Genomic DNA, 8,917 nt, shown 5'->3' on the forward strand with positions numbered 1-8,917 from the left:
CTTTGGGTGCTCTGCCGTTCCCCCCCCCGCTGCCTGCCAGCTGGGTCCTGCCCGGGCAGTCGGTGCCTGCGATCCCTGCGGGGCTCCGGGGACACCCGTGGGGCAAGCGCAGCTCCCGACCTTCCTCCAGCCCCGGCTCTAGCGAGGCTGGGTTGCGTCATGGGAAGGCCTTGGGAAAGCAGAGGGACTTTCTCTGTGGCCCTTCTGCTTAATTCTAGTTTCTGCTAGAATGTGGCTGGTCAGACCACAGAACTGGGCTTGATCGCGTAAAACTTTGCCTTCCAGGACCCCCTGAGTCAGCCTGGTCCCTCGTTCCAGTGCAGAAATTCATCAGCTGAAGTTATGCACTTGTCCTGGAAGAACCACGCTGCTGGCACCTTGGGGACCCTGTGAACTGGAACGGGAGTGGAGGTAAAACCGTTCTTGTCCACCCAGCACCTTGCCCAAAATCCCTGGGAGGCCCTGCCACTGTTTCTTTGAGTAGATTACTCAAACCTGCCCTCCCCTGGGGATTTTTGGGTTGTTTTGTTGGGAGAGGAATGGAGAAGAACCGTGGTGGCAATGCCCAGCATCTGGGGCTGTGCTTCTAAATAAAGATCATGCTCCTAAACCACCCAGGCTCCCCTGAAACACTCAGCCCTGCTACCCCAGGGCCCTCGGCTGTTGTGATTGCACAGAGAGGTGGTTGTGCGCTGCCAGGAGATGTGCTTAGGTGGGCTCGTGAGCGCTCTCGGACCTCCCCTCTTGCATTCCTCAGTGTTGCTTCATAGCGTCTCTCTGCTGCTGTAACACTGCAGCACATCCCAGGGTGGCCGTTGAATAACTTATTTCTAAAAAAGTTGCATAATTCTTGCAGAGATACTCCAGCCTGTTGGTGTGCGTTCGAGAAGGGTGGGGGTTTGCCTGCTGGTGTCTCACCCAACGCAAGGCAGCCATTATCCCTGTGCCATCAAGTGGGACAAGTCAGTCTTGCGGGCTGCAGGATGGAGCCTCCCCTGTCCTGCTCTGGGCAAGGCTTTGGGGTTAAAATTGCTGCCTGCCTTGAGCGCGAGCCCCTCAGTTGGCTCGGGGTGCTGTGGTTGCTTGGCTGCAGGGTTACCTCTTCTGGCTGTTCCTCTTGACCATCAGGTCTGTCCCCTCTTCTCCTGGGCTGGTGGGAGGACATCTTGTGCATGCTCATGGCAGGGTGGTCCTGTCCAACCGCCTCTTGTCCTTCCTCCTTCAAGGTAGATCACCCGTCTCTTCAAGATGAGGATGTTGCTGGCTAATGTCCTTCCTCCTCCTCTTCCTCTTCCCCAGGGCAGGCAGAGAAACCTGATGATGGTTGCACATCTGCTGCTCTTGCTGAATCAGGCTGCCTGGGATGCCCTGAGGCAGCACTACCTCCCCTGCTCTTCCTCAGTCCAAAGGCCAGCAGAGCCATTCCTGACAGACCCCCCCCTCCTGGCACACCCACGTGTTGGTGCCCTCGCTTGCCCTTGGCTGGTTTCCCTGCCTGTGGATGCCGGGGAGGTGGTGGGGTAAGGGTTGGAGACTTGTGCCTGGCTCAGTGCTCTGCTTTCTCATGTGAGCAGAGGCTGGCAGAGGGAAATTGGGGACCCCGTCACTGGTGGGGACCGCCTGGTGTGCTCCCTGACTCCCAGGAATTAGAGGTTTGAATCCCAGCTGGCTCCGCCGCAGCAGAGAGGAGGAGAGGTTATCCCTAAAAGGAAAACTGCATCCCAGGCCTGACTTTTGTTAAAGGAAAAGCCAGAAGGATTTGGAAACTCTGCTCACTGCGGGAGCACCCGCGCTGCTGGGTGCAGAGTCCGGCCTTGGGGCAAGACTCGACTGGAGCCCTGCATCCATCATAGCCCGCCGATGCTTGCCATGCTTTGGGGGAAGGATGGGGGACCAGCAGAGGGACCCGGTGTGTGTCCATTCCAGGGTCCCATTGGGAAGATGGGAGCAGGTTTTTTGTGCCCTGCTATACCAGGTCCTGGCAGCATTTGGCACGCAAGACCCTGGGGCTGGGGAAGGGACTGCAGTGGCACTGCAGCGGGGCAGTGCCCTGGCCAGGAGCCCCGGGAAGGAGGGCTGGTGGAGAAGTCAGGCACGGCCTGTAACTCCCTCCTGCATGGTCGTGGCCACCATGGTGGGGAGAAAGCGCTGTCTTGCATGGGAACTCCCCTACGCAGCGAAGGAAAAGGGGTATTTGAGGTTGAATCTCCAGCCAGGGATGGCAGCCATAACAGGATGTTTTGGCATCATCTGGTTGAGGCGGGGTTTCAAAGCCCACTGGAATTTTTATGAGGTGTTTTGCTTAATACACCACTTAAGCAATTAGCAGCGATTGTGGCAGTCCTGCGTAAGGCACTGGGTAGAATTGAGTTTCCCAAGCTCAGATACCATTAGGCAGCAGTTTAATGCTGTTTGCAGGCAGGTATGAGACAGTGATGTGTGTGGGGAATTGGATCTGCAAAGTAAAAAAACACAAAAAAAAAAAAAAGAATTTTGTACAGATCTGTGTAATTTTATCCCATGTTTATTATGTGCCATAACTGAAAACCAGTCTTGGGGTCTTCTCTGCCCTAACAAAGCGGGGCATCCCTAGCGGTGAGGCACACGGCGATGGCTGTGCCGTACCGCATCGGGATGTGTTTTGCTGGGCATCCCGTACCACTAAGCCGTGCAGCTCATGCCCCAAAAACACCCGAGGAGCCCCTTAATGCAATAGGAATCTGCAGGGCAAAAGTCTCCCTTTTAAAGGAGTTTGTGAATGTTTGGGAAACTGCAATTAGTTTTATGTTGTGGGGCTTTTTCTTTAAACCCCCTGAGTTTCAGGTACATCCAGGGGTGGCGAGCGAGTGGCTAAATCTCCTGTTATTTGGCATGTCGGAGCCCGGGAAGGGGCTGCCTCGAGGTACCAGGTCAGTTGTTAATATATAACGCGTGTGCATGACACCATGCACCCTGCTGCCGCGTGGCACCAGCCCCAGTCCAGCCCGGAGGTGGACGTGCAAATAGTTTTACAAGGATGGGAAGCTGAGAGGAGGAGGAGGGTTTTGTTGTGGGCTGAGGGGCGGAAGGAAATCTAGGCTTAGCGAGGGAAATGTGAGATTGCTTGGTTGGGGACAGGGCTTCGGCCGCTCCTCTTGGGAGGCTCTGCTATTGTGGTGGTTAAAAATAGACTTTGGACTGGTTACCCTTCTGCGGGAAGCTCCCCGGCCAGAGACAGGCAGGTGAGGTGGCACGCGAGTGAGAAGGAAAGGACAACAAACAGCCCCTGCCTCCTTTACCAAAAGGTCTATTTTTTTTTTTTTAATTTTTATATTATTTTTATTTTTTCAAGAAACAGCCAGCTTTTCTTTGGGGCATTGAGGGGGGTGTCTTTGCTTTTTTTCCAGACACAGTGCATTGCTTCCAAGCCTCCAGGCTGCATTCAGGATGCCCGGCTGTAGCGATGCTTTGCACGTCACTGCACCCTGCGGCCCCCCTCCCCACGGGTGAGGCTGGTACACCTCGGGTCCCACGCCGGTGTACCCAGATCAGCGGCGTGCTAAGTGGTTTGGGGGATGCTCCAGCCGGCAGCGTGGCTCCCCGCAAACTGGATGGAATTACTCAGGGAAGAGATTATCTAAGATCCAGTGGATCTTGTCCATTAACTTGTTTTTTACTTTCCTGCAGCTGTCAGCACAGGAGGTAAAATTTACACTGGGGGGGATTTTGGAGGGGAGGGGGGAAAACCAACCCTGTGATAGGAAGTTGGGCAGAATAGTGGGAAATGGAGAAAATCTCAGGTTTTGCTGGGGGGCTGTCCTGGGCTTGAGCTCTGCCTGGCTGGTCTCGGCAGACTGGATGCACATGGGCGAGAAGAGGGTCTGTGTGCCCCCCCCCCCCCGGGCTGGCCGGGGAGCAGGGTCCTAGCCGGGCGCGGGTTCCCTGGTGTGGGATGAGCGGTGCCATGGGCTGGGGACCCGCTCAGTAGGTCAGCGGCAGGGCTGGAGCTGGGTTCAGGCTGCACTGCTGTGGGTGGGATGTGGCCCCCAAAGCCAGGTATATTTGTGGGTGCATCGGCTCCTGCGGGGTTGGCATTGGGGTGCAGAATGGGGGGATTGCATGCAGAGCTGTGAAGAGACTGTCATGTGTGCAAGAGGGAGGAAAAAGGGTCATTTCTTGCCCATTTTCTCTTTTGAAGACATCTCCCTTTGGCGTCTGTGCTCCGCAGCCCTGCCCTGGAAGGTGGGCATCCAGTGCTGCTGGGTGCTTTGGGGGCATCTGTTTTGAGAGGTGTTCCAGTTAACCCTGAACTGGAGGGATCCCTCATCAGGCAATGGAAAAAGACTCGAGAAGCCTTTTCATTCCAGACAAATGTTTGCTAGGCTCCGGATGATAGGCGGACCCTGTAGTGCATCTGGGCAGGGAGTCAAAGCATGCATTTAATGGGGGATTGGTTTAAGGAAGGTGGTTTGACCATTACATTTGAGGCCAAAATGCTGTTCAATTAATATTTTGGTGGGATGAACAGTAAATGAGAGGGACAAAAACTGTTTCCGTTTCTATCTGATTCATAGAATCATAGAATAGTAGAACAGTTTCGATTGGAAGGGACCTTTAGAGGCCATCCAGTCCGACCCCCCAGCAATGAGCAGGGACACCTTTAACAAGATCAGGTTGCTCACAGCCCTGTCCAACCTGGCCTTGAATGTTCACAGGGATGGGGCCTCCACCACCTCGCTGGGCAACCCGTGCCAGCATTTCAACCACCCTAATTGTAAAAAAAATTTCTTCTTTGTATCTAGTTGAAATCTACCCTTTTCTAGTTTCAAACCATTACTCCTTGTCCTATTACAACAGGCCCTGCTAAAAAGTTTGTCCCCATCTTTCTTATAAGCCCCTTTGAGTACTGAAAGGCCACAACAAGGTCTCTGTGGAGCCTTCTCTTCTCCAGGCTGAACAACCCCAATGCCCTCACCCTTTTTCTCATGGCAGAGCTGTTCCATCCCTTGGATCATTTTTGTGGCTTCTTCTGGACTCGCTCCAACAGATCCCTGCTGTCCTGTGTTGAGGGCCCCAGAGCTGGACGCAGGGCTGCAGGTGGGGTCTCACCAGAGTGGAGCAGAGGGGCAGAATCCCCTCCCTCGACCTGGCCATGCTGCTGGGGATGCAGCCCAGGACACGGTTGGCTTTCTGGGCTGCAAGCACACATTGCTGGCTCATGTCCAGCTTTCCATCCTCCAGTACCAAGTCATTTTCCGCAGGGTTGCTCTCCATCCCTTCATCCCCTAGCATGTATGGATACTGGGGCTGCCCTGACCCAGGTGTGGGACCTTGCACTTGGCCTTGTTGAATTTCATGAGGTGCACATGGGCCCATTTCTCGAGCTTGTCTGGGTCTGATGGACAAGCCGGTCTGATTTAAGATCTATAGGGTACAAATATAAATAGACTCCCACCTGTGTTGGGGATGGTGAGTGGGTCTGGAGGGATGTGTAATGTGCATGGGCAGATAACTTTTGCTTTTGTGCCCTATGGCTTTCTCTTCCGAAGCTCAGCCTCTGTGTCTGGTTAAAGCTCTGATGGGTCGTGAGGGCTGGGACCCTTCCCACCTCCTCGAGGTGGCAAAGGAAGCCCCCGTGAGGAGGTCGCTTGGTCTTTGCATGCTTCAGGTGTCTGCTGTGGAAGGAGGGATGTCAGCTCCAGGGCTGATGTGTCCCCCATCCCTTTGGGCTTGCACAACAAGAGCAAAGATGATGGGCTTGCTTCCCTTCTGCCATCAGCTCTGAGCCCTGTGTGCTCTGCCCCACCATCCCCATCCCAGTTTTAGCTGTTTTCCCTGTCTGCCTGGGGCAGGCAGTGGCCTTGGGGCCGTGCAGGCAGGCGCCAGGCTCCCCTGGGAGCTGCCAGGGGGGCTGCCTGCCAGGAGCGTCACCACGCAGCGGGCTGCCGGGGGGCCAGGGAGGTGTTGCCTTGCTCTTGGACTCGCTCATGACTCGGGGATCTCCCCTGGCCCAACCCGCTGAGGTCAGGCGCTTTTCTAGGGGAGCAGGTGCCTGGGTTTCCTCACGTCATTCCTGTGGGATCGCCAGCCAGGGCTTTGAGTGGCATCGATCTTGCTGGAAACCGAGCAGCTTGCTGGACCGGGGCAGCCGGCACCGAGCTGGGGAGAGCTCCTTCCCTGTGAGCCAGGCTTTGCTGCCCACCTCTCCGTGCGGGCTGTCCCTCTCCTGCCCTTCCCTGCTCCCAGCCAGGCACGCAGTCAACCCCAGGAGCAATCCCGTGCAGGCAGAGGTGGAGGGGTGCAGCCTTGCCTCTCACAACCTCCATTGGGCAGTATTTTTTCCCTGTTGAATTTCATCCCACTTTGGCCCAGCCTGGCTGTGCTGCGCTGGGCAGAAGGGAAACATCTCTTTATTAGGGTTGTTTCCTTAAATAAAGCCCTGGGAGCAAGTGCTGGGCTGGCTGTTCTGGCTATCCCATGACCGGTGTTGCGTGTTTGGGTTATTAACACCTCATTAGATGTTGGTTCCTCCCCATGTCCCTGGTTCAGCAAATCCCAGCGGCTTTGTCATTGCTCCCCGACTCCTGCTTCACCAGAGACTTTTCTCTTTTTTTTTTTTTTTTTTTTTCTTCATGGTCTCTTGCACTTCTGCTGACAGTTTAAATTTCATTTCTTCTTGAGGTCAGTAGCTTACTTGGACTTTCAGATCTTTCTACTCGCGTGCGCTGCCACGCGTCCCCGGTGCAGGGGATGCATCAGCACAGCTTACTGGGAGAGGCTGTCATAACGTCGCTGCCAGCGGCTGGCTCTCGCCTGCGATTGCAACCTGGGTTTCCACTTGGCTGATCCCCAGAAATCCTGGGGCTTTTTTTTCTTCCTTCTTAAGCCTTGACTTGAGCTCCCAAGTGACAGCAGCAGCAGGGCACAGCTCTGCCCTGGGAGGTGTCTGGGGATTCCTGCAGGTGGGTTAGGGCCATCACCAGCCTGATGGCTTGGTTGCCACTCTGGGGCTTCCCTTTGACAACAGACCTCCTCATTTTATATGTCCATATGTCTGTCTTCTCCTGTAACCCAGGCCAGGGACTCAAGGCTGTGGCCCCTGAGCCAGTTCTGGAGTTGTCTGGTAGCACCCCTGAAGGGATCTGGCTCCTTCAAAAGGTGCCTGGGAGCATGCTGCAACCCTCGGTAAGCTGGCCTGGAAGCGGATGGCCCTTGCTTTCCAAAAAAGCAATTGCAGATTTGCTGCTTATTTTCATCTTGAGCTTATTTTTGTCTTCTCTTCCACCGCTCTGCCCGGGGATGCTGTCTGTGGCATGATAAGTTATTTTGAGAAGTGGGGCAATGCTGTTGGTATGGAGGGGAGCAGAGGCACGGAGATTAAAGGTAAATCTTCACAGACAATTGGGAGCCTGCTTCCCACTGAAATCAGGTGAATACGTACGTGCTGGAGTGGGTGCTGGGGCGGTGATGGGGCTGCGGTCCTGGGGGGTCCCCCCAGCCCCCCTGCCTGCTCCCAGCCTCTGCTGTGGGTTTCCTGGCCGGGGGCTCACAGACCTGTTCTGGGCAGGGGGGGCTGGAGACACAGCGCAGGGTTAGTAATCCCCCCCCGCCGCCTCCTCAGGCCTGCCAGATGTCTCTCCTCTAGGCTTCATTTCTATAAATTGGCCTTTTAAATTCTGTCATCCCCGTGCAGATGAAAGGAAGCTGCTGTGATGCCTCTGTGTGCACGACTCCAAGCCTGAACCTGGCTGTGGTGCCTGGGTGGCGAGGCTGTTTGTTTGGGGCTTTATCTTTTCTGAAGTGCCTTTTTTTGGGGTGTTTTTTGTTTGTTTGTTTTCTCCCCATTGTTTCTCTCCCTGTTGTTTCTCTCCCCCTCTATGAGCTGCCATGAGCTCAGCCTTTAAATTCTCTGCTCAGCCATGGGTGGATAAGTAGGAATTGCGTTTGCTGGGCGGGTAACAAACAGCTTTGCATTTTCTGCGGCTTTCCCACTGTCTCTTGGGGAAATTCAGATACCGTTCCTAAACTGCAGGGCTGGCTTTTTTTCCCAGCTGGCATGGATCCCTGCGAGCAGGACCTGCTCAGCTCTCAGGGAAAGCCCTGTGATGCCGGGGAGAACCTTGCCGGGGATTTCTGCAGGGGCTGGAGCTCTGCCCGGGACCGGTGATGGCGCTGCAGGATGTGAGGGGCCAGCGCAGGTCCCTGATGGCCACACGCATGCACTGTCCTCACTGCCTCCCTGGCACAGCCGGGATGCCGAGCAGCATCCCAGTCTCAAAACTGGGAAGATGCCACATGTGTGGGGCAGAGATGCTGCTGAGCGGAAAGCTGCCTGGTCCTTACAAGACAGAAGAGAAGCCAAGCTCCCCCAGTCCTGGCTCTCAAGTATCTCGGGGTTTCTCTTTCCATCAAGCACTTTTGTTGCCTGTGTCAGTTCCTCCTTGTTTGAGGGGAGTCTGAGAGCTGCTTCCAGGGACAGAGGTGCCACCTGGAGAGCTCTGATGTTTCATGCTGGCAGGTCAGGCAGCGTCTCGTCTCCATAGGGATGCGTTGTGGAAACGGCAACCGGCTCCTGGTCGCTGCTTCTGCTCCAGATCACAGCCTTTGGGGCTTGGTCCTGCCTGGGGTCTGGTGAGGAGGCCAAGGAGCAGTCCCTGGTGCCCATCCCAATCCCATGGCTTGTGCACTTCATCCGAGTGGTAATTAATTATTGGCCGTGTAAGCTGCTGGCAGGTTACTGGGCGTGATTTATTAGCAGGAGTAATCCCTTGCCAGCAAGAGAGCTGAGAATGGAGAAAGAGAGCTCTGTGAATGGAGAAAGCAAAATCTGGGGGAAATGTCCCATCCTTCCAGAAGTCTGGCTCCCCAGGCATGGTCCCTGGCTGTCCCCAGGCATGATCCCCATCTGGAGCACGGCAGCCCCCAGCACCCCTGGGCT

The 8,917-nt window shown here is 55.4% G+C and overlaps 1 protein-coding gene across 1 annotated transcript in view; it reads left to right on the forward strand.

The window, feature by feature from the left end:
* Positions 1–301: 301 nt before the first annotated feature.
* The window catches only part of SH2B2 (SH2B adaptor protein 2), a 22,804-nt gene continuing 14,188 nt past the window's right edge, over positions 302–8,917 (forward strand). Inside the window, exon 1 of the mRNA XM_035900532.1 lies at positions 302–411. The gene's annotated coding sequence lies outside the window, so the exon portion shown is untranslated. The remainder of the gene's footprint in view (positions 412–8,917) is intronic.

Source organism: Egretta garzetta, unplaced genomic scaffold (assembly GCF_000687185.1).
Source record: "Egretta garzetta isolate BGI_Z169 unplaced genomic scaffold, ASM68718v1 scaffold108, whole genome shotgun sequence".
In the NCBI taxonomy this organism is placed as follows: domain Eukaryota; kingdom Metazoa; phylum Chordata; class Aves; order Pelecaniformes; family Ardeidae; genus Egretta; species Egretta garzetta.